Consider the following 6,014-nt stretch of genomic DNA (forward strand, 5'->3'; position numbering starts at 1 on the left):
TTAGAGTGGCAGTATCAAACAACTGGCCAATATCGTGTACACTTTCTGCCATCCACGTGGCACCAAGTCCATTACCACACTCTGTGAGGCACTCCAGTCTGCCACAGGTTTGTTTAACCCCTCATTTCAGGGTGGAGATGGAGATTTTTCCCTCCTTACCCACAGCTGAATGTGTCTTAATGCACCTGGAAGCCAGTATTGGCATGCACCTCAGTGCTGCACACAAGCAGCTGCAGGAAAACCTCATCCAGCCAGGGGCTGAGTGAAGTGGGATTGCAGGTGCACCTGATCTTAAAGGGGTTTAAAACTGAGGTGAGGACAGATTTTTCATAGTGCTGGTAGAGATACAGCAAAGGCTAATTATTTTAAATATACTGAATACATTTTTTACAATGAAGGAGTCCAAACAGTGGCACAGGTTGCCCATGGGGGATGGTGGATGCCCTGTCCCTGGAAACATTCAAGTCCAGGTTGGATGAGGCTTTGACCAACCTGGTCCAGTGGAAAGTGTTCCTGCTTAATCCAAGGGGGTTGGACTAGATGGCCTCTAAAGAACCTTCCCAATCCAAACCAGTCTGTGATTTTATGGTTGCTGTGTGGTGGCTGCATTGGTGGACAGGAACTCCAGTTGTACCCTGAAAGAGGCACCTACCTCAACAAAGCCCTGAGCGAGCTGCTGAGCTGCTGATCACCAGCATGGGGCTCACTAAAGGGTGAAGGCTGGCACACCATTTTGGATATTTAAACATCAGGTATATTTGCTGGTTTTCATTTGGAACATCTGACAATGCATTTTTATAGTTTTGAGGGGTTTCTAGGTGTTATTAATGAAACAAACCAGAGTTTTGTCAGACCCAGCTGTGAATGGTGCTTCACAGATCTATCATGCTTTTCACCCTGCCCTGTTTTGCACCATCACCTGGAGGAAAAGGTGCCATGGTTGCTGGATCTGCCAGGGCTCCCAGCCTGTGCTTGTGTTGTTAAGAATTCAAACAAATCTGCTACTGCAAGATATCTTGGTAGTGAAAAATGCAGTCTGTAGAATAGCTCCTCCCAGCTCCTTCCAGCCCAGCTGCTTTCACTGCTTCACTGAGGGCATGCAAGAGCAGCACTGTGAGGTGTGTGAGTGGCTGTGTCTCTCTCTGCTGGGCAAGGCAGGTAACACTGCTCCTCAGTAAACAGACACAGATTTGTTAAACCACTGCTCTGATGCCCCTGCCAGCACCAATTCCTATCAGATCCCAGTCCACAAAGCAATATTGATCATCTTTCTAAAGGGTGGCATTTCCACACTGGTATTGTTGGAGGAAGGAGGAACATTTTTTTTGAGAAGGGGTATTTCAAGGCAAATAACCCTCCAAGGAGCATTCATTTTCAAATCAGTAACACACAAGTATGGCTAACTCACAAAACAGCAGCCAGTTATATATACAGATTTCAATGAGGCTTTTAGGAGAAACAATGGGGCTGGTTTTAAGGGTGGTTGGCCTGCTGAAGTGCATTTCTGTGCACAGATACAATGCTGTAGTGCTGAATGGATTCAATAGTGCTGTCTCAAACATGGCCAGGAGTGTCTGGAAGTGGGTGGAGGTAGAAAGAGCTAGTGGGACTCTTCTTGTGGTTGGCTCAGGCTGCCTCCTCCAACCCTTTCTTTGCCCTGGCAGGGGCCACGATTTCCTTCCCCTTTCCCTCTGTGACAAGTGTCCTTCTCTGCATGAACAATCCCCATCTGGAAATAATAGAATGACATTTTTAAAAATGTGGGCTTAAAAAATTCAGGCATAACTTTGTCTGAACGAGATGTCTGGGTGGCAGAAGACTCTCCTAAGGGAAGTGAGTATATCTTGGTACCTCGGCTGTTTGAAACTGGGAAGGAAAAATACATACAGGGATAGAATATAATGTAGGAATCAATCCTGCCTTGGCCTCTGTAAGGAAAACAAGTGACCTTAATGATCTATTCTCTCTCTAGAGCACTCACAGAGAAAGCCGTGCTCGCTCCAATTCAGCTGTGTGCCCAGCACATAACACAATGGACCTCACTCCTCGGGAAGCTCTAAGTGCCACTGGAATAAAAATAAACAAGTCCTGCACAAGATGGTGAGGGCACCAGCAGCCTACAAAAAGCAGCTCTTGGGGGCCACACAAAGTCTTGGAGTGGGGGGTTGTGCAGCAGGAGAATTTACGTAAGGAAATTCACTTCCCCCGTTGAAAGATACACTTCAATTCAAAATGCACGCCTCCCTTTTTGCCAGTGCAAATTTCACATGCACGTTCCTATCTATGTCAAAATAGAAACACAATGACTGCAAGCTTATGGGTGACACCACTGAACAACGCCATAAAATGCAAGACATGAGACAGAAATACATAAATAGCTGCAGGCCATGATCTGCTCTCAACTGTTTATGTGCTGCTCCATTAATACTAATAGGAGTTAAGTGTGCAGAATAAAGTGACAGCTATTGCCCCTCAGCTCTGCCAGCAGTCCTTAAGGTCCAGCCAGCACTTCTTGGTGCTACACTGCCCCTGGACTCAGGGGAAGAGCACAGTCCACCTGCTCTAACACCATGCAGGCTGGTTTTAGGATTCCTGTCTCCAGTCTCACTATGAGCTGTTGTAATATGAAAGCAACAACAGCAGTAATAGCACAATCCTGGTGTGCTCACACCTTTTTCAGGGGAGGAATAATTTGACAGAGCTTTGAAATGGAAAATGGTGCTAAAAGGTGGATTTTGATGTCCTTTGGTGAAAAATGTCCTTGAAATTTTTTACTGAGAAGCCTCAGACAATGCAGGCATAGGACTACCATGGTAGTATTACATCCCAGCCATCTCATGGCTCAGGGGTTTTCTGGGAGAGGAATGGTAATAAGTGTGGGGTTTTTTGTTGACATTGTCCTTTACCTCTCTGTGTTCTGAGAAGGAAATTACAAATCCTGCAAGAACAGCCTTGGGATAGTCTGTTCTCCAGGCAGTGAAAGAAATGACAATGATCTATTGTACTGGAGAGTTCTCAGGATGTGCCATTCTCTCCTTACCAAATTTCTAAAAGCAAGGCAGCTAAAATACTCCCAGTGGCACAGAGATGATGTTCAGCTAACCTCTCCTTCTAGTTACTCCTCTGTTCCTAGTCCACATTTTCCAAACAATTTTCCAATGTGTGTTGAAATAAATTTTTAAATACAGCTCACCTAAACTTCACTGCAGCCTGTGCTGCTGGAGTTTCTGTCAACTTCGGATGCATGGAATCAGGCCAGCTGCAGGAAGTTACCACCATGTGAACCACTTGGAGATTTTATTCCTCCTAAGGTTTGAAACACATAAGTCTGTGATCACACATGCAGAAAAAAGAATCTTCTGTCTGATCCACCTTAGAACAGATCACATTTGGGTATTTTGCACACTGGGCTGTCCTTGCTCTGCTGCCAGCTCAGAGCTGAAGCAGTGTGGGAATGAGGTTGCCCTGCTGCTCCCTTTGCTGGTTCTTTGCTTTGCCAGCCCCAGCTCAGCCCCACACCATCACAGGCCTTGCAACCTTAGATTTTTATGCAAAAGAGCCTAGATTTTTATGCAAAAGCAACCAGGAACACTCATGGGCTTGGGGCACTGTGCAGACCATCACCCCTTGAGGGGTTCTCAGGGACCTCAAAGGAGACAGACGTTGAGACAAAGCATTTACTGCTAAATCAAAACTCAAGTCAGACCTGCAAGGTAGATTTGCTTTTAATCCACAATTTAAAGGGAGTGATTTCTCCCTCTTGGCCTACTGTGCTGCCCACTGTGCAAGCTGGGCTCTAGAAGCAGAACTTGAACCTTACTGTGCCTTTTAAAGGAAAATATCTGAGGGCCTCTTTTATCTCTTTATTAACAGGTTTTGACTAATCCTCTATTCATTGATGCCCATTATAAGATTATACAGCTAAAATTAAGTTAGTGCATACAGTATGTCTACAATGAATTCAATAATTGTGTGTTTCCAAAGAAAAAAATTGTTCAATAATTATGGCTGAGATCAGCAACTGGCATCACAGTCTTTGTTGCTGAAATGTGGCAGCATTTCTTTGCCTGCACAAGTTAAACCCCCAAATCAAGGTGATTGTGCTCTCTGGGAAGAAAGAGTAAGAAGGGAATGGCATGCACAGGGTGCAAACATGCATTTTGAGGAGGAATTTTGAAGCCCCAAGCTGGCACCATAAGTGTGGTGTCAGGAGCCATTCTCAGAGACGAGTTGTGTTAGCAGCTCTATTCAAGGTTTATTTCTATCAATAGGGTTTGATAGATGGCAGCAGGTCAGGCAGGCCAAGTGGTCCAGGGCACTGCTGCTTTTCTATGAGGAGGTACATTTGGGTGATGCTGAATTAGTTACTTTAGTTTATTTTGTATTCAGGGCCCATTATCAGGAGTCTGATGCAGGAGTCTCCCATGCTTCAGCCATGAGAAGATGAAAAGAGCATGCCTAGTGTATTCCTCCTTCCTGGTCATTACACAGGTAGGGAAAATCTGGTCACAGGTGCTCATGTGAGGAACTTCCAGGAAAGGCAAAAGTTCAGCATAAAAATTGGCAGCTAAATACAAGAGGGAAGTTAATTTTTCCAAGAAAACTCAATACATTATACTTCAACTGTTGCATACTGTGCTGAGCAGGTAAATTTTAAGAGCTTTACAGGACACTTGTTTGTAACAAAAACAGCTTTTTGGTTTTAAAATCTCTCCCCTGTTTTCACAAGTTTTCCAAAGTGATTCCCTGATCCTGACTGGCTGGTCCTGCTCTGCCTGCCTTTGCTGTTTATAAAACAATTTTCTTGGGGGCTGTCAGAGCACAGGGGCACATCTGCAGCCCCTGCTCAAGCAAAACTCACATTGGCTCATCCACACCTCACAGAAACAAGGTCTGCAGAACCTGGCCTTCCCTCACAGCCAGAGAAATATGGCTCATTCAAAGGGGGATCACTGAAGGAGCTGCTCCAAAGAAGCCAACAATGAGAGCTTCACTCCATCTGTGTTTATAGGGAGTGAAACTCTGCCCTCTTCAATGCCAGGGACATAATTGACTCTGACATACAGAACCAGAAATTTCACATTTTAAATAGATTTGATATGATCTCTGCAGCTGCCTAGAAGAGCTGCAGGACCATCACAAATGATTTTCCTCTCTGAGTATGATACATTGAGCAGACTCATGCCACTCACATTAACTGTGCTTCTTCACAAATCCAATCTTCCCATTTTATGTCCCTGGTATATATATCAGACCTGAATAGGTCTGGATTTTATTTTCTGCTCCTCCATTTATCCTTGCATTTAGAATAGACACTGACAACTCCCAGACCAAAAAATTACTTTGATACAGTGCTTCCAGACTTTAAGCTGGGGGTTCTGTTTTAAACACCACCTACATTTGTCTCAGTTACATTCTGCTACACAATATTTTGCTTTCATTCTGGATTTTTTGTCAGCAATGCAGGGGATGCAGAGCACCACACACTGGCTAAAGAGCCCCTTAAAAAGAGAAATTCCCCTTGGAACAGTAGGGAAAGGCATTCCCTCAGAAAGCCATCCAGAGCCTCCAAAAAACCATTGAAGAGCAAACAAGGAAGGAATGGATCAGACCAGGCAGGTCAGTGGCAGTCTGGGTCCTGCTCTGCATGGCCTGGAGGATATTTGCCTTTCACTCAGTTCCTCCATGAGGGTGGTATCTGCCCCATCCAAAGATCAATGCTTTTCTGGGGATGAATTTTAAACTTTCTGAATTAAAAAAAAAAAAACTAAACAAAAAAAACCATACAAAAACATCCCCAAAACAAACAAAAAAGTACCCAAATGAAAACAAAATAACCCAACAAAACAAAACAAACAAACAAAACCACAAACAAACAAAAAACCCAAACCATAAAACCCTTCCAGAACCAAGAGTAAATGATGTAAAATTTAAGTAAGAGCTAACTATTTGGTACTTTGAGGGCTGATTTTAGTAATACATGGAAAGGGACATTGAATTCAGTGACAAGGCTG

The sequence above is a fragment of the Zonotrichia leucophrys genome, chromosome 6 (genome assembly GCF_028769735.1).
Source record: "Zonotrichia leucophrys gambelii isolate GWCS_2022_RI chromosome 6, RI_Zleu_2.0, whole genome shotgun sequence".
In the NCBI taxonomy this organism is placed as follows: Eukaryota; Metazoa; Chordata; class Aves; order Passeriformes; family Passerellidae; genus Zonotrichia; species Zonotrichia leucophrys.